This window comes from Zonotrichia leucophrys, chromosome 4A, assembly GCF_028769735.1.
Source record: "Zonotrichia leucophrys gambelii isolate GWCS_2022_RI chromosome 4A, RI_Zleu_2.0, whole genome shotgun sequence".
Lineage (NCBI taxonomy): Eukaryota > Metazoa > Chordata > Aves > Passeriformes > Passerellidae > Zonotrichia > Zonotrichia leucophrys.
The window spans coordinates 25,696-45,361 of NC_088174.1; the positions used below are offsets into that span (position 1 = coordinate 25,696).

General features: G+C 43.0%; 1 long non-coding RNA gene across 1 annotated transcript; it reads right to left on the minus strand.

Annotated features, from left to right (window-relative positions):
- Positions 1-1,286: 1,286 nt before the first annotated feature.
- On the minus strand, positions 1,287-3,740 carry LOC135447803 (uncharacterized). Its single transcript, XR_010440324.1, has 3 exons — positions 3,408-3,740; positions 2,305-2,422; positions 1,287-1,711 (listed from the first exon to the last, which is right to left on the minus strand). It is a non-coding gene; the product is annotated as an uncharacterized LOC135447803 (long non-coding RNA).
- Between the last annotated feature and the right edge of the window lie 15,926 nt (positions 3,741-19,666).

The following is a 19,666-nucleotide window of genomic DNA, read 5'->3' on the forward strand; positions in this document are numbered from 1 at the left end:
GGTTCGGCCGGTCTCGCCTTGCTTCGGCTGAGCTCGTTCCATTCGGCCGAAGGAGGCGTCGTTCGCTCGTGTTTTTACAAATATCTTTCTCTATAGATTGTATATTTCTATATTTAGATTTATACTTCTATAATACTTCTATTATTCCAAATAAAAACCTCGTCGCTAACCAAATAAATACAAAAATCCACCTTCTTTTAAACGAGATTGAAATATTTTTATACTTTCTATAATAATATTCACATTCATATTTATAGTTTCTTTTGATGCATTATATTAATAATTAGATCTAATATATTTAAAATTCTAGAAATGTATTTAAATTATTATTATTCGTATTATGTATCATATCTACTGCTACAACTAATTTTTTCTTCTGTTTTTAAACTTTATATGTATTTATGACATATATCTATACTTAGATTTCTACCTTTATATGATTTGTACTTATAATTTGGATAATCAAAACACTGCCTATTGACAAATAAACCCCCGCTTTATTTAACTATTTAAAAAATATTTTACATTTATAATTTTCCTATTTATATTTATAATTTGTTCTATATTACATGAGAACACACCTGCTCCTGCACCCCAGTGGGGCTCCCTCTCCTGGGGACCTTGGGGTGCCCCAATGGCATCAGAGCCCCGAGTTTTCACCTCCCTCTCCTCTATTTAGAAACTACACTACAACTTTTTTCTGGAAACAAAGACATTACCTAAATCCTCTCCCCGTGTCCCAGACAGATATTCAGTTATTAGTTGGCTGGGCAGCAGTTTCTTAAATAGAATTATAAACAAGATGTGAACATTTTAGCTACAAGCAAATAGGCAAATCTGAACAAGGTACCGATGGCCAGCCACTGAAGTTATTTTGAAACAATTTTTTAAACAATAAAATACCGCTACCACAAAAATAAAGCAAAAAGCTAACTACTGGCTAAGAAAGAAGGAAAAATTAACATTTGACAACAACAACATTCCAACCACACAGGCTTTTTCCCAATATCATACCTTATAACTACCTCTCTTGGGAATTCTCATCAAGTATCCCAAAAAGAATAAATACCTTAGAGCATCCTAAAGCAAAAAGTAGCACACGTGAGCTCCTCACACTCCCGGGAGGCCAGTGCAGCGTGCGCTGAGTCTGCAACAAATTCTGCTCAGTGAGGGTCTGCAAACAAAGGTTCAACTGATGAATTGAACTGATTTTAAAGGGAGGTTTTCTAAGCGCTGAAGCACAACAAAGAACAAGCAGAAACAATTCTTAAAAAAATCTGCAAGTTTTATTTAGCATATATGCGACTGATTTCCACCCTGTGGCTTCTCACTTTGATTTGTCTGTAGGTTCAGGAAGATGACAATGCACACTCTGCCTTCCCTGAGCCCTCCACAGCAGCTGAGCGCTGCTCCGTGTGCTCAGATCGTCAGGAACTGGATTACACGTACCCGGACGGACTGGAACTGCTCTGCTGCAGATTCAGGAGACGACGGCAGAGAGGGGCTGGCTGAGGCAGCATCCGAATTCCATTTCTGTGTGACGAGAAGCGGTTTGTTTCCAACAACTGCAATAATCCCCAGCTCGCTTCCGTGGTGAGTACCGATGGCACACAAATGGCAGCCTGAGGAAATCGTGTTCTAGGCTCTAAGTGGCTGGGACAGGGTCTGCTTTTTTGTTTTGTATCTGTATGACGATTAGTACGACAGGGCTCTGATGGATGAGATGGCAACAGAGAATTAAAAACTCCTCAATAGGATTACATCGACTTCTAGGAAAAGACAAAAGCCTATCACCCTTCTGAAATCTACTTTTAATCCAAAGCACGGGGATTGTCAGTATACTGCACCTTCCAGCTTTTCAAAGCAGCTTACTTCTGAAGACCAGGAAACATTGATTTCTACAGAAACTATGGGCAACCCCCAGGCTAATCTAAGCACTACTGTTTAATAGGGGATCTGCCAGCATGCCAGTCCAGCTTAAAGTGTGCTTTATTTCATCTAACATCCCCAGAAAATTCTTCTCACATCTTCCAACCCTGAAATCTTATTTTTCCCTAAGGCTTCTCATTATTAGCAATTTCCAAGTAACATGGTATTTTTACAACATTCAAAAATGTCATGCTGGACTGTGCTAGAGAGTAATTTTCAAATATAAGCTTAGCAAAGTTTGAATTGACTTGTCCAGAGAGAAAACCTACAAGTGAACACCTACACCTTCCTACAAAGAGCTAACAAGCCCCTGGCAGCTACCAGCATCAAAGCACAGTGGATGTTTCTAATACAGGGTAAGGATAACAATATCACCTTTTGTTCTCTCCAGCTTGTTTTCCCTGCAGTCATATTTTGCTTCTTATGATTTTTTTAGTCTTTGTATCTTCTTGGACAGCACCGAGCCTGACGACAAGGATACCAGAGTCTTTCCCTGCCGTACGGAGAGAACCAGGAAAACAGTTAAAAAAAGAACAGGGTAGTTTGAAATTCATACTTCCAATGAGAAGCAGCACCTAACAAACAGAACAAAAGTAAACAAAGCATGTTACCTCCCTGGGGACAGAAGACTTATAAACTCTCCAGGATTTACGACCAACCCCTTCAGGACAGCAGCCAAGTGTCCCATGAGGTGGTGCTGCACCAAAGAATGATCTGAGAGGTTCCAAAGAGTGAAATGCACAATATTTTGCAAAGCTGAAAAATCTTACAAAATAACAAAAATACAATAGATATAAACTACAGGGCAAGAGTACAAGTGTTCACTTTAAGAGCTGGAACCATCCAGGTGAGCATCTGATAACTGGATCCTCAGCAGAGTTTGAACCCTTCAGGACACAGAAGGGTTTTCCCCAAAAATTTCACAGACTGAGTTTTGATAGAAGTACACCTGCCAGATCCTCAGAAACATCACCCATTCTCCAGGTGTCTAGAGAGAACTGCAAATGGCTCTCACGTAGTTTGAGCTAGTTCTCTAAGGTCTCAGGGTGAATTTCACCAGATGCAACCAAATTGGGCAACTCCCAGTGGGACAGAAGGAACCCAAAAAAAGTCATGGGTGCTGCAAAGAAAAAAAAAAGTGAACCACAAACGCCTACAGTAGAATTTTAAAACAAGTGCTTGGATAAAAGAATCTCATGGAACGTGAAGTAGAAAAAAAGTGAAACCAGTATCAGACCTGCCTATTTTCTCACCATTGTACAAGAAAATCCTAAAAGCAGTATAAAGTCACTGCCTAAAACCGGTCATGGGATGTAACCAAGAACAATTTAGGCATTTGCTAATCTAGACAGAAACCTTTTCTGGATGCTAGTGTCAAATCACAAGTTTTGTCTTTCAGAAGCTCGACAATGCTGGAAAGCATTTTCCCTGGGGCTGGGGAGGGCAGGGGCGGAAAGGGGTGAGTTTGCAGATCGCACCTGTGCCATCGGAAGGATACAGCCCGCCTGCTCCCTGCGCTGGGCATTCTCCTGGCCATCTCTGGGTTTACCCCTCAGCGCCGCTCCATCCGTTTTCATGGAAGAAAGAGCCTCGAGCGCAGGCAGCAGCCCAGTCATTCCGGCGATATCGCAGCGCTCTCTGCTCGCAACGCCCAACACGCGGCGGAGCCGCCTCCGCTCGCAGCACCGGCAGCAGCCCGAGGGAGACGGCTGCAGCTCGGGGGCTGCTGCGCCTCCGCCAGCCTGAGGGCAGCCGCCTCACCGGGACCGCGGGAGCGCCCGGCGCCGCTCGCATGGGGCGCCTCCTGCAGCTCCCGGCCCGCGGCAGCAAAGCACCGCCTCGCCCTCCGCCATCGGCGAGGGGCAGCGCTCCCGCCCCCGGCACCGCTGAGTGAGGCAGAGGAACCGGGCGGACGCTCCTTCCGCGCTGCTCAGCTCCGTGCGGGCGGCCAGACGGAGGCTTCGCCCCTCCAGCGTCGCCGCCGCGGCGCCGTCCCACGCGGCAGAGGCGCCGGGAGCTGCCTGCGCAAAGCCTCGCGCGGCCGCCTGGCACGCCAGCCACTCATGTGCCGCGTCAGCCGTTGCGTCACACGCCACGCCGGCAGCAGGGCCTGCCGGGAGTTGTAGTCTCGGGCTGACAGCCACTGCTCCTTCCTCCGCTACCGGGAGCTGCAGTCCCTCCCGGGCATCAAACGGGTCCTTCAGCCCTGGGCGGGGAAGGACCTGAGGCAGCACCGCTCCTCCCGAATGCCCTCTCTTTTTCGCTCCAACTCTTTTTTCTTTTTTTCACTCTGTTTTTCACCCCTTTCCTTCCCTCTTGCTCTCCTGCTTCCTTTCCTTTCCCTTTCCCTTTCCTTTTCTTGTAGTTCTGATCTTGGTTTTCTTTTCTAGCTTTAGAATAAAAAAGAAGCAGTAAAAACTTTCGGGCTACCTGGTAGTAAAAAAAAACTCCAAAACGAAAATGATTTAAAGAAAACTATTTATTCCCTGAGAGCCTGGAATTTTCTACTGCTGCACGTGACATAGAGCTTTTATTCCTTCTTATAGATAGTTGATATTTTATACTTACTTTATACAGCGCTCCCTGCCGTGTGCCCCGGAGATCTGCAAGGAGAGCGCTGCAGCGTCGTTCGGTTCTGTTTAATTAAACTCGGCTGAATTCGGCTTAGTTCGGCTCTCCGGCCGACCTCGGCACGGTTCGGCTAAACTCGGTCATATTCGGCACATGGTCTAAATGCGGCCAGGGTCGGCTACTCTCGGCTATCGGTCGGCTACCATTGGCCCTTGGTGTAAATACGGCTGTTTTCGGCTACAGTCGGCTATTTTCGGCTGCAGTCGGCTCATCGGGTAAACTCGGCTGTTTTCGGCTACACTCGGCTCTTCGGCTAAACTCGGTTATTTTCGGCCACACTCGGCTCTTCGGAACAATTCAGCCCGGCTCGGCTCCCCGAGGGCGGGAAAGCGGCCGTGAGAGGACCCCGGCACAGAGAGGACAGGTTTACCCAGATGCCGGTCACAAACCCGCAGAAATACGCCCGCCCGCGGCACCGTTGAGACCACAGCATGTGTCGGCTACACTTCAAACGCCACAGAAAAATCCGTCGGGGCCGCCATGACGTCGGTATTCCATTCAGGCAGTCCAGTTAGACCGAACCCGGTCCTCTACTTCCCCGCCCTTCTCGCCGCCATCTTGAGAAGGTCAGGGAAAAGTCCGCGACACCCGCGACAAGCCACTCCCAAGATGGTGGCCTCTCGGCTGCCTGTCAGCGCACAGCTGCAGTACCGCGCTCTGCCCACAAGGCGGCAGCACTGCCTCCCGCCCCAGCCGGGGGCGCAGCGCGCCTCGCGGCTGCGGGCAGCGAAGGCGGCAAAAGAGAACGGGGCCGACCCCAGCCAAAAACTGCTCTGAAATAAATGCCCCAAAACAACGGGAAGAGGACAAAAAACTTCTGCCTCTAATCTAATAGGATAAAAGACAAAACAAAACAAAACAAAAAAACCCGAACAATTTCTTTTAAAAAAAATTTAAATATTTTTTTATATTTTTTCATATTAATATTCACATTCCTGTTTATAATGTATATTGATGTATACTGTCCATTTATACATTTCTTTTTATAAATACATTTATATTCTATATTGCATATATCCCTAAAACTCAAATTTATTTGTATATTTTTATACATATTTTTACATAGTAAGTATATATTTCTGTTAGGATTTCTACTTCTGTAACACTTACAGTATTCAAAATAAAACCCCTGCGTACACCCATACATGCCAAATAAAAACCCCTTTCATTTCCACTGTATTTAAATTTTTTTTAAATAATATTTTTCAAATTTAGATCCACATTTATATTTAAAATGTATACAGATGTGTGTTCGATTTTGCATTTCTATTTTCCGATTTATTTATAAATTTATATTCTATGTTACATCTGTTCCTATTACTTCTATTTTTTTCATATTTTTATTCAGATCTTTATATATTTATTTCTGTGTTAGAATTTTTACTTCTGTAACACTTACATTATTTAAAATAAAACCCCTGCCTCCACCCACGTTAAAGCCAAAAAGAAAACCCTTTCTTCTCCACTGTATTTAAATATTTTTTTTAATTCTATTTTTCAGGTTCATAATAATATTTTTACATTTAAAATCTATACTAATGTATACTCTTACTTGTATTCTCTATTTTTTGTATTTACTTATATTTTGTGTTTGTATATATATATTTATATCTTGATTGTATATCTCAATATTTAGAAATATATAACAATAATATCTACATTCATATTATTTAAAATAAAAACCTGCCTCTAACCCAGTAAGAATAAAAAAAAAACCCAACTCTTTCTTTTAAACAATATTTAAATAGGTTTTATCCTTATGTCTGATTTTTATATTCATATTTGTATTTATAATGTATATTAATGTATATTGCTTACTTATACAATTATCTTTATCAATGTCAATTTATAAATCAATTTATATTCTATATTACAACTGATGCAAGTAGTTATTTATATATTTTTATACAAAATTTTATACATTGATTAAATATTTCTGCGTCAAGATTTTTACTTCTGTAACACTTTAAAATAAAGTATTAAAATATTTAAAATAAAACCCCTGCCTCTACTTAAATAAAAGCCAAAAAATTCCCTTTCTTTTAAACTATATTTACCTATTTTTATATTTATATTCCCATTTATAATTTATATTGCCGTATGTTAATTTATATTCTATACTACAACTCTTCATATTACTTACATATATTTATATTTAAATTTATATTCATAATTTCACAATTTCTCTTTATATATTTATTATATATTTCTATCTTAAGGTTCACATTTCTATAACACTTCTATTATTTAAAATAAAACTCCTGCCTCTATCCAAATAAAAACCAAGGACACACCTTTATTTAAACCACATTTAAAATTTAACAAGTAACTTTCTTTTTCAAAATTATAATCATATTTATATTGATAATTTTTATTTATTACATTCATAGATATTATATATATATTAGAGAGAATACCTTCTAATATAATCATAGATATAAAATTTCTGTATTATATATTTCTTTTACTTATATTTATTTCAATTAAATATTTATAGATATTTGTATTTCCATATATATTTGTATCTGAATTTTTATTTTATTTCTACTTATATTCTTTATTTTAAAAACACCAGCCTATAACCTAATAAAACCCCCAATTTATTTTAACTATATTTAAGTATTTTTATATTTACAATCTATATTTATATATCTTTGTTTATATATAATTGACTATCATTTATCTTTATGATAACATGTTACAATTATATATTATTAATTATAGTTTTATATATGTATCTGTTATCTATATTTATGTTTACCACTGTAATGTTATATTTATTTTTAAATTTATATGTATTTCTATTTTCATCTCTATATTAAACCATATAAATTCATTAACCCGACACATCAGAACCACAACAATACCGTACCTTTGTCAGCACCGGCACGCAGCACACGCTCATCCCATTGCAGCACATCAAAACAGAACCTATTTCTATTACTAACAGAACAAACATCCCACAACATTGAACCCTAATAAAAACTAATTAAAAACCCTAATAAAATAAATACTAAAAATAAAAACTAATTAAAAACCCTAATAAAATAAATTTTAAATCCCACTTTAACTAGCCCAAAACCTCCGCATATGCTCATCATCAACTTCCTCCTAAACCAATATCTCAAAAACCCCAAAAAACTCAAATACACCTTGAAAATGACACAGCTACTAAAAAAACCAAACACCCAGTAAAAATTAAATGAAACCAACTCACTAGACTCAAAACTGTACAACTGACCCAAAAAAGTACTATAAAAAGCCCCCAAAGGTCTACCTTTATGCTAATGCACAAATAAAAACCAATCATCTATAAAAGTTATTTTACAATTCAAAAAAAAACTCATACAAAGCATGAAAATAAAAAAATCTAAACTGTTAAAATACTAAAAAATATCACTACCCAAATTAAAAAACATATTGCCTATAAAAACCCACCACATAAATGCCTCTGTCACCAAAAATAGAACTGAAAAAACCTATCAAATGAGAAAGAAAACGGAACGTAGGAACACCAAAACCATAACGTTCAAGAACTCACACCACATCCCTTACTGTACACCAACTACAAACAACAGGAAACAATACAATCAGTTCTTAAAAACCACCTTAAAACCACTACATTGAAAAACCTTTCAAAAATTAAAAACTGCCTTTAACAAAAGCCATCGAATAAATTCACACCCACAAACTCCGGCAGCCCAGCTGGCCCAACCAAAGCTGGATGTTTATGCATACAGTAAACAAAACCAAAACCCCAGTAATACCTATCAGAAGTCTATGAAAGAAACCTATTGAAATCAATCCTGCCTCAAATACAAACCAACCCATCCAGAAAGTTAGTTCACTCAAAAAACAACTTACACTGAGTTAATAATACCAAGAAATAAAACAACACACAAAATACCACCAATGAATAGAATAGTCAAGTAAAGAAAAACTACTTTTTCTTTCATTTTTTTATTTAAACTAACTTCTTTTATTAGCTAGAACAAAAGATTTTGCCAGGACTGTAACAACAACAACTTCTTTTTCTTCTTCTTCCTCTCCTTCTGAAATGTCCCTTCTCACTCCCAAATTCCTTTCAACTCCTGAGTTTACATCCAAGCAAAAAGCAAAATTCGTGCACTTCCGCGCTCGATGCTCCTGTCAGATTCTCTGCTTCCCTCCACATCTTCTTACACTTTCAGCCTTCATGCCGTCCTGCCGTGATGAGTCTGACAGAAGAATTGGCACATGTTAACAGAGGATTTCCCTCCCTCCCTCCCTCCCTCTGGTTTCCTCAGCACATTTCAATCCATCCCAAGCCTGCAATGATGCACGCTCACCCCAAGGCTCACAGCAAGCATGCAGCAGCTCAGGCTTACTTGGCTCCAGGGCTCTGTGCTTTAGATAGTCGAGGAAACTTCTGATGAGCCTCCGTTCCAATAAACTGGAATGCAAACCCACCTCCATCTCAGAGCCTCAGTGACCTCAGCCAGCCCCTTCCTCACTTCCCTGGGTCACAATGACTTCCAGGCAGAAGGATGCAAAGCAGCCTTTTGCCTTTTCTCTTGAGTGCCAACAGGTAAAATATGTAGGCTTTGACATAACTGATTACCCTCTCTTTGAACTCTCCCAAGGACAGTTTTAAAGAAAAAACAGAAGATTGCTGCTAAATCCATATGGGATAAGGAGGAAAGCAGCAAGGATCCCAGGCCAGCAGCGTGCCTAGGCAGCGTCACGTCCCTGCCACCCTGTGACAAGGCACACAGCTGCAAAGCCCCAAAGCCTGCAGGCCCTGGAGCTGCCACACGGATAGACCTGGTTCCCTTCCCAGGTGGCCAGAGGGAAACCTGAGGGCAGGTGTCCACCCCGAGGCTGCACCCAGAGCCCTGGGCAGGGATGGAGTCACTGACTGCCCTCTGGGGACGAGACCCTCCCTGCAGGCGACACTGCCTTGTCCTCTCCCTCCCCGTGGGACAGGGACCTCCAGGCTCTATGACCAGCCTCCTTCCGTCAGCATCCAGGTGCTGTGTTAGAGCCAGAGGGGTTGAGGCTTTCCAGAACCATAGCGTCCTTTAGGCTGCAAAAGCCTTCTAAGGTCATCGAGCCCAGCTGCTGCCCCAGCACTGCCAAGCCCCCACCCAAATCAGGTCCCTAAACACCACATCTTGCCATGCTTTAAATGTCTCCAGCAATGGGGACTGCCCTGGGCAGCCTGCTCCTATGCCTGACCACCCTTTCAGTGAAGAAATTGGTCCTCAAAGCCAATCTAAGCCTTCCCTGCTGCAACTTGAGGCCATTTCCTTTTGTCACGTCACTTCTTACTGGGGAGATCTCGGTACTTAAACCTTACCTGCTCATTCCCTAGGAGGTCTCTGGCTTGGCTCAATGAGAGGAGAAACACTCCCACCACAGGAATGGCAGCTCAGCAGATCCCACACCAAGGCAGGGTGCAGGCAGGGAGCAGCTGTCCTCACCACAGCTCGCGTGTCAGCTCTCAGAGATTGGCTCTGCTCTTCCTCCCGGGCAGATCTCTGCTCAGTGAAATAAACAGGGCCAGGAGACTTCTTCTCCATTTTAATGCCTTTATTAAAAGTGATCAGCTCAGGATTGGGCGTCCCGACAGGGCTGCAGTCCCCGTCGTGCCTCCCAGGGCGACTCAGAGGAGGAGGATATGCGCAGCTCTGTCCACTAGGGGCAGAGCCGGGGGATCCAGTCCTCGTGGGAGCCTCTAGGGCGTGATGTCCCCGTCAGGTGTTGTTTTGTCGGTGTGGTCCCACCTCAGTCTCGGCGCTGGGGACGACTCCCTGCTCAGGGCGAGAGGGGTTCTGAAGGTGTTCAGCATCTCTGCAGGCTCAGCACTCGGCTCCTCACATCCAGACATCACTTTAGTCTCTCAACTCTTATTTGGCTCGTTGTTTTTGGGGTTTTCTCTGTGCTTCTGGAGTCGGGGTCCCACAAAGCATTCTGGACTTTGGAGTCACTTTGCATAACCCCCCCCACCCTCTCAGGTGTCTTCCCTATGCTGGAAGAGAGCACTGCCTCGGGGAAGGGCAATCTACCGCACCCAGCCAGGCCTTTTACTAATACAAAAGAGGAGATAAGCTCTAACAACCCGTGATTACCATGACAAAACACTAAGAACTTTGGCAGAGACAGAGACCTGGCTGCGTCCCTGTAACTCTTTCTCACAAAAAAATATTAACTGAATTTTTGTTCATAACACTCAGTGCTTCAGAACTGGCTGTCTGGAGGAAGGGGAAAAAACAGGTTAGCCAAGAATTTTATCCAGACTTATCTGATGTCTTTGCCTGCTTTGCCTCCTCCTGACTTCCTCCTGCTAAGAAAACAGCTGCCTTTGGACTTCTAGGGGGAACTTTCACGTAATGCTTATAGACAAGGAACTACAGAAAAGTGCCTCATTTTTAATGACTCAGCCAAGAAGACAGATAACTGCAGCTTCTCCATCCCCACTGCCTGCAGAGCTGGCAGGCACCAGGCCAGCTCTGCTCCTGCTTCAAGTTGTTCCCAACTCTGCCAGAAGAACTGAAGGCTGCTTTGGCGTTCCATTGCTCCGCTTCTCCCAAAAAAGATCTTTCAGCGCTGATATCCCTCCACGGGAAGGGCCTTTCTGTCTCACACACTCGGTGACATGAGGCTACGCGAAGCTGCAGTAGCCTCTGCTCTGCAGAGAAATTGGACATCACTCCAATTTCTCAACTCTATACTGGCTCATTGTTTCGGGGGTCTTTTCAGTGTGTTTGGAATAGCAGCTTCTCATGGCATGCTGGTCCCGAAGTTATTTTGCATGTCCCCCTGTCACCCTGGTTTTTTAAGATTTTCTAAGCCTTCTGATGTTGACATTCTTGTAGTGAACTTTCTCACACACTTTCTGTAAATAACTCATTGTTTTGCATTCCTTTATGGAGGAGGAGAGAGTTGATGGACTGTTGGTTTGACCAGTGTCACTGCAGAGGTGCCACTGTCACCTTCCAATCCGCTGTCACTTTTGTAAAAGTATAAATATTGGAGTCAGAGAATAAAACTTCCCTTTTTTCCTTCACCTTGAGAGCGGTGGTGTGCTTGTGTTCTCTCGTGTCCTTCAGCGACATCCCCCCCTATGTCTCTTCTCCTCACTGTCTGGGGAGGTCCCCGCCCTTCACTGTCCCAGAGAAGAGCCATTAACTCAGCCCCAGCCAGGGCTTTTACTGATACAAAAACAACTATTAACGACAATGACTTGTAATTATCATAACAAACAAGTAATACTTTAGCAGCACAGCAACAGTGGTCTGACTAGCTTTTGTAACCTTTCTCTTCACAAAAAATATTGGCAGATTTTTTGTTTATAACAGTCGTGAGAGCAGGAGGCTGGGTTCCGCGGAGCTCGGTTCGGTTCAGCCGGGCTCATAAAATTCGGTGGTTAGCTTTGGTTCGGCCGACCTTGTAAAGTTCGGCTGATCTCCGACTAGTGCGGCTGGCCTCGGCTGTGTTCGGCTGAACGCGACTACGTTCAGTTCTGTTCAGTTAAATTCGGCTAGTTCATGTTATAGGTTAGTTGCGGTGGGGAATGAATCACCGACTAATAAGTCCAAATAACATGAAATTTATTAATTGATAGAGCAAGTGATAATAGGCAAAGTCAGCGCCCCAGGCGTGCTGGGCGACAGGAGAGTCTCTGCTCTAACACTGTTGTTATGAACAAAAATTCGGTTAATATTTTTTTGTGAGAAAGAGTTACAGGGAGGCAGCCAGATCTCTGTCTCTGCCAGGGTTCTGCGTTGTATTGTATTCTGCGTTGTATTGTAATCACGGGTTGTTCTAGCCCCTTTTGTATTAGTAAAAGCCCTGGCTGGGGTGAGGTAATGGCCCTTCCCCGAGGCTGTGTTCTCTTCCCAGCATAGGGAAGACACCTGAGAGGGTGGGGAGGGTTATGCAAAGTGACTCCAGGATCAGCATGCTTTCTTTGGGACCCCGACTCCAAATGCAACGAGAAAACCCTAAAAACAATGAGCCACCTAAGAGTTGAGGGACTAAAGTGATGTCCGGACGTGAGGAGCCAAGTGCTTAGCCTGCAGAGATGTGGAGTCCCTCTCGCCCTGATCATGAGAATTGTCCCCGGCGGAGAGACCAAGCCGAATAAGCGAGGAGGGCCAAGATCTGATGGGGACACCACGCCCTAAAGGCTCCCACGGGGACCGGATCCCCCGGCTCTGCCCCTAGTGGACAGAGCTGCGCACATCCTCCTCCTCTGAGTCGCCCTGGGGACACGACGGGGACTGCAGCCCTGCCGGGATGCCCAATCCTGAGCTGATCACTTTTAATAAAGGCATTAAAAAGGAGAAGAAGTCTCCTGGCCCTGTTTATTTCAACTGTCACACTCTTCTGATTTTCCGTGGAGTTCTTATACAGTCCTTCTTCCGGACTGATGTGTAGTACTCTGCGTATTCTTCTTTTGTGTTTAGGTGGTCATAGTCCACCTCCCGGGGTCTGAAGATGAAGGTTGGTAATTTTCCTTTGTCTGATTCCTGGAATTCTTAGGCTCAATCTGCTGAGTTCCTGGAATCCTAGGTTTACTGAGCGGATAAGCTGATACAGTGTTATCAATCATAGCAAACCCCTCCACCCATATTAACAGTTTACTAAACAGATAAACAAATGTTTGTGAAACCTATTGTCTTTTGGTTTCATCTTCCTTATCCTTTAAAGTCTGGAAATTTACTTAAACAAACTAGAGGTGTTGCAACAGTCTTACTGGAATTACTTTGTCAGCTTTGATGAACAAACTTAAAGTTTTAACCCATTACAGTTCAGCTTTTCGTCTGAACTCACCTCGGTTCAGAAATTTCGGCCAGATTGGGCTCTTCAACTACACTCAGCTCATTTCGGCTACACTCGTCTAGATTCGGACATTTGGCCGAGCTCAGCTACATTCGGCTCGCAGATTCCCTAATGGCAGCTCCTAAGGAATTCTTCGTAACACAAACAACAGACTCTAAAAGGCTTGTGGGTTTTTGAAGAAATATAATTTTAACTCAACTCTCGGGACAGAGCTGGTGGCTCCTTTAGGACAAGAATATTTACATGTAGAAGCAATGCCCTCATTTGCATCTCGTTTTTATTTAACCCCCCCAAAATTCCATATCATAAGCAATGTGCAGTTCTGGTTTTTCCCCCATACACTATTTGTGCAAAGGACCTAGGGAACAGCACACAGTCGTGATTCAATTGAAGAAATCCTGTTTTGCATTTCAAAGGTTCTGCTTCCGACACTGCATGTTTGCAGACCTGGACTGCCATGCTCAACTACCCTCATGGCAACATTCAAGAACAAAGTATCCCAGTAAAACTCACCTATAATCACTGAGCAGAAAATCCTTTGGGGTTTAGTTCCATCTCTCAGCTGTTCCTAGCGGAGGTAAGATGGGGTTTTATTGCACACTGCAGTAAAAGCAGTGATGGATCAGGGCTTTTTTTTTTTCTTTTCTTAATTTAAAAAAAAGGGTAATAAAAATAAGCCAGGTCTGATATAAGTGTCTTGAAGTGCCATTCAAGCCTTTTAAACCCAAGAAGACCGTCCTGATTCCCAAGTCCAGTCTTCTATTCATACTGGTTTTGGTGTCATTAAATCAACCAGATTCTCCAAGAAATCATCATGACTAAACCTCTGTCTCCTCATTCTTTGAACTTATACCCCATTGCATGAAGCTCTGCAACCATTTTTTCCCATCCTGTATTAGAGAGAGGATGAATATTAAGGGCACACACAGACACAAACAGGCTTTCTGGTTTTCAAAAAGATAAAAATGCGTGTAATAAAAATTACTTAAGTAATATTGTCTCTCAAACTGTTCAAGAAAAGGGAAATTGGAGCTTTAATGTCCCACTGAGAGATGTTGAATAAAATCTTCCCCCTGAGTTTGCACACAGGAATAAAATACTGATTTTTCTGACCAGACAAGGTAGGTCTGTATGAGAACAGCTCAGGAGGCTTTCACAGCTCACAGTGATGAGGGCAGAGCACAGAAGAACATTAAAGATGAATGTTAGTCCCCTGAATTAATGCCCTGATGTAGACAATTTTTTTGCTAAGAAACATAATAGTTTCTTTCCTTTGTTTCTGTGTCTCCAAGTCACTCTGTAATTTGCAACCTGCACCAACCTGACACAGGTAAGTGACATATCCGGGTCCTGTGCTCCAAGCCACACGTCCCCGATGTGAAGGGAAGTCAGGAATACAGAAGCAGCTGTGGAAGAAAGATAAGGAAAAAATCAGAACAGATATTCTTCTATTTCCCCACAGTATTACCAAGTCAAGCTGCTTGGTACCTCCAGGATTAAGTTTTAAAAGAGTTCTCTAACTCTATTCCTAGCTGAAAAATCTGGAGTGGCTTTGCCCATGCAAAGCCAAAGATCCTACTCACAAGAAGAAACAAACCAGTTTCCTGTTAAATAAAGCAGTTTGAAAACCTGCTGACCTGTCAGGTGCTGTCACTGATCAGCAATAGGGATCAGCATCCAGGCCCATGTGGACTTGGTTTTTTTGCTGACTATTTTCCCTCCTGGAATTATTTTTCTTTTGTACCTTTTGTTCCATTTTAGTCCCTGAAAGGGAAGCTTCTTAGAGGGTGTGGGAGTGTTGTAGTATCAGAAAACCTCCCAGTGTGACCACGCTCTTTGCTGCCCACCCCTGCCCTCATCCCACCAAAGACAGCTTCTGTTTAGGGCAGTCATGAGCCTGGGTGGATATGGGAGAACTGATTTAATGGATTAAAAAAGCCATGGAATCTCCTAATTTCTCCCACGACTGCCTCATAACATGAGTGATAAGAACAAGACAGGTCACCTGTCTTGTGCACATCCTCTTCCACCATCGCTGATAGGCACAGAGATTTCACAAGCTTGTGGAAGGTGCTGGACAGGCCCTGCTCCTCCATGAGCTGGAGCATGATGGAACTGAGCCCACCAAGCTGCCTGGAGAGCCCGGCTGAGGTGCTGCTGGCCTGGCAGAGCCAGGTGTAAAGCTTGAAAAGGTCGTTCCTCAGTCTCATCCCTGAGCGTCTTCCGCACAGCTGTTGGGTGTGGTAGGACGCAGTTCTGCAGCCACCTCAGCACTGGTGACATGTCCTGCTCCCCGAGGGAGCTCTGCTCAGCCAGGGACCTCACCAGCTACTCAGTGACGGCATGAGTGGATGCACAGGTGATAGCCACTGCCTCACCCCCACCTTCACTGGCTCTGAGGGTCTCCCTTCTCTGTGTGGAGGGTGGTGCTGGGAAAAGAGGGTCCCAATGGGCAAGTATGGAATTCAGATGGTCTCTGCTTTCTCCAGCTCAGACACTTCCATGTCTGCAGCAGTGTCATCTTCTCCCACCTTGTTCCATTTCCGAGTGTGACAAACCACAGGAGATGAGGTTTGAGGTTTGTTCTTGCCCTTAATATTTTCTGTAAGAAGATAACCACCACCAAAACAAACATCAGATACTTCAAAGAATTTTCCTGGTACAAAATTGTGCAAATAAGGTGCTTTCCTGTGTTGATTCAGTTGTTACAATGGCAAGTACCAGCCTTGTTAAGCAGCCTCATGGAGCCTTCGTGTTTCAAAGGGGCTCCAGGAGCTCCCAGGGACTCCAGGCTGGAACCCTGCTCCAAACTGGATCACTCAGCTGGAGACGAGAGAAGCTCCTGAAGCCTGGAGCAACACAACCCACACATGTAGTAAGTTACAGGCATCACTCCAAAAATTCTCTTTAGGTCTTTCTGAGGAGTTCTGAAGGGTGAAAAAACTGTAAGGGGTGAAAAAACTGTAGAAAAGCTAAAGCTTTTACAGAATCCCTTAAATATATGATACTTTCTGAACGATACAGAACATTTAAACCCACTTACAAAAGCTTTAATGTGCACCAAAAGCAGCTGCTGCTGCAAAAAAAAACAGCGCTGTTTTAGGACCTCCCACTCCCAAGCTCCTTATACTTTTTGTTCACAGAGAGAACAAGAGAAGTCACACAAGTCCTGGCTTTTTTTCCTTTCTTCAAAACTGGTGACAACAAGAGACGCCAACTATTAACTTCTGCTTGCTTTATGTATTTATTGTTTTTACTTACACATTGTTTTCAGATTCCCATCCAGAATGATTCACAGAATGACTCACACCTTTGAGCGCAAAGCCTCCAGGCACTGCTTTTTCTCTTAAGATTTCATTTAAAAAATACCCTTTTTCAAAGCCTGACTCGAGATTTGCCACTAAGTTTCATTTTAAAACTCTTTCCCTTCATAAATTGTGTTTCTCCAAAGCTTCCAAATTGTTTCAAGGTTTGAAATAACCACAAGGAAGATCTGAAAAATGCCTTTCCATTTCCTTTCTTCCTCCCTCAAGGAACATCAGTCTGACAGAAGGCATTAGGACTACTTCCAAAGAAGTTTGCCTCACTTAAACTGTTGGTCTTTAACAGCTACAACAAAATACGTCTTCCTTGAAGTATTTCAGCACTTACTGAGCAATTCTTTGTTTTGGTACTTCTGAGCCAGGGCCTGCAGGTCGTTCTGCAGCTGCAGGTCTTTGCTGACAAGACTCCACTTGTGCAGCAGCAGCAGCAGCAGCAGCTCCCTGCTGGAGAGGACACTGTCATTTACCATGAAACACCTCATCTCACTAAAAGCCTCCACAACAACAGCACAGTATTCCAGCACAGAGCTGAGGGTGCCAAACAACTCAGTCAGCTTGGCCAGATCTATGTTAGTCCTGTCAAAACACAACACAAGTGCCATGCATGCTAATTCATCAGTACTGTTCTTAATCCCTACTGTCAGAATGGCCAGGAATTAAGGACGAAGGACTTGACAACAACTGTGCATCACATTTTACTTTATTCCCCATGTATTCAAACACATAAATCCTCCTGTCAAAGAAATCTCATCCAAATTCACTACTCAACACACAAACTGAAGGTGAAAAGAGCCATCCATCTATCAGAGATAAATCTTAATATAGATTTCTTTTTCTTAATAAAGAAAACTTAATAAAGTTCAAACTGGGCAGAGGATGAAATGCAAACTGACTAAAACAAAAAAAACAAAACAAAGGACTTACCAAATATGTTTGATTAACGCGACCAAAACACACAGAAATTCATTTACAAGCTTATTAAGAATAAGTTTGCTGTTCTTCTGGGATTGATTCTTGTTTTCTCTTGTCTCTTAAATTTATTACCCATAGAGTATGGAGAAAGGAAATCATTTTATTTATCACCTTGTTCTCCAGAAACCTGAAAAACAGAACAAAACAAAAAAGAAAAAAGAAAACCACATTTGAAAGGCAGATCCTCACCAGCAGCTGGTCCATCACCTACAGGGGACCGTACTCTAGTGTACTTTTGGTGCACTTGCCTGAACCTGTCAGGGCTTTCTATGTATGCAGAGGGAGAGGCAAGGCAAGAAGGAATGTTCTAGACAGTTCAAATCCATTACTGTGCTGCTTCACTGTGCAACAGGTCCTGTGACAGGATGTGAACAGAGAGTGCTTGAAATTTAAAAGGTAAAAACACCAGCACAAGGTGCCATTTTGCTTTTTCAGTTTTTCAAGGAAGTGATTTCCAAATCACAAAGCCCCCCCACCATCCTCCCTCCTACCACAACCTGAGAGCATCTTGCTTCTGTTTTCAAAACCACAAGGAACACCTCAGAGTTCAGCAAGTTCTGCCAGTACAGCCCTTGGTGCCCCTATTTTCATGTCTGTGACCTTTGCTTTTATCCTCAGCCACATAATTCTTCTACTGTGGACAGGAAAACTGTTCCCATTTCTCCTGTACTTCTCTGGTTACCTTTTCTCTAAGCTGTTCATGACCCACGTGAGTAGGCTGTGATCCTCTATCAGCTCATAGGCAGCTCGGGTGACACAGGCAGCACTTTGCAGTATCTCCAGAATACGACACTGAAACAGAAAATGTAACTTGTTCTTTTATAGTCAGGATCTAATTATCTAACTTAAAATTAGCAATTTGGCTGCTATCTGATCAACTTCAAAGTAAAATAAACACCACCTCTTCTCAGCAGCTCCAGGGAAGGAAAGACATTTTCCCTTCAAAGCTTCATACCACAGGTGCTGTTCTTACAAGAAGTATTCAGGTAGCAAGACAATTTTATCTTTTTGTCCAAGGTTTTGATACTTGAAATACTCAGGGTGGATGCTCCCAAACCTGAGAGCTCTTGGCATGTGAGTTTCCCTCCTGCTGAAGCACTGTTCAGGTAACAAATGCACTGGCTGGGGAATAGAGACCTCAAAAAATGAAAAGGGACTGTAGCAGCAAAACCATGGCACTCACATGAGGCTCCATGATGGCAGGAACCTGTTCCAGTTTCAGGGGATAAGGATGGGACTGGTTTAGACACAAGCAATTATTTCCCCCTCCACACATACACAAAACCAACAAGGAACAGATTTTCAAGAGGGCCAAGGCAGAGTCAGCTGTTCCTTTCTGTTTTGTACTTGAGATCTCGAAGCCATGCAAACCTTTGTAGTTTGGAGTTTTTTGGAACTTTCTTTTTAAATTCTTACCTGGGAGCCCTTGTCACACAAAGGAATGTTGAGAAAGGATAGAATGACCCAGAAAACCCTCTGGTAGTCATAAAGCTCATAGCAATGTTTGTCACACAGCCCTTCTCCAAGAAATCTGAGAATCCACTCACGCTCTGTTTTGTGCGGGAAGCCACAAAGAAAAATACCACCATCAGACATTTCCAAAGAATACCTGCTCCTAAGAGCACAAAACCCTGGTTCCTTCTGAGTGCCAGCTCAGGGCATACCACAGCTTGTTCTGGACTTCTCGTTTTCCATTCCTATCAAATTCCTATCAAATCACTAACATCCATCAGGAACAGTCAGTCTGCAGCCCAAACATGCAGTGGAAATAGAATTTTAGAAGTTGCTGTTTCTAAAATACTTCAGTTGAACTCAAAGTTGTGGGATTGAACCCGAGAGAAGCAGTGAGAGAAGCAGAGAAAAGAATGATCAAAACAATTCTTATCTCATTTGCTGCTGCTGTGTTGTGCTAAAGTAGAATGCAATATGGAGATTGTTTACCCAAAGTGATGGTGCTTTGTTTTCTTGGCCTATCAGGTCCAAGC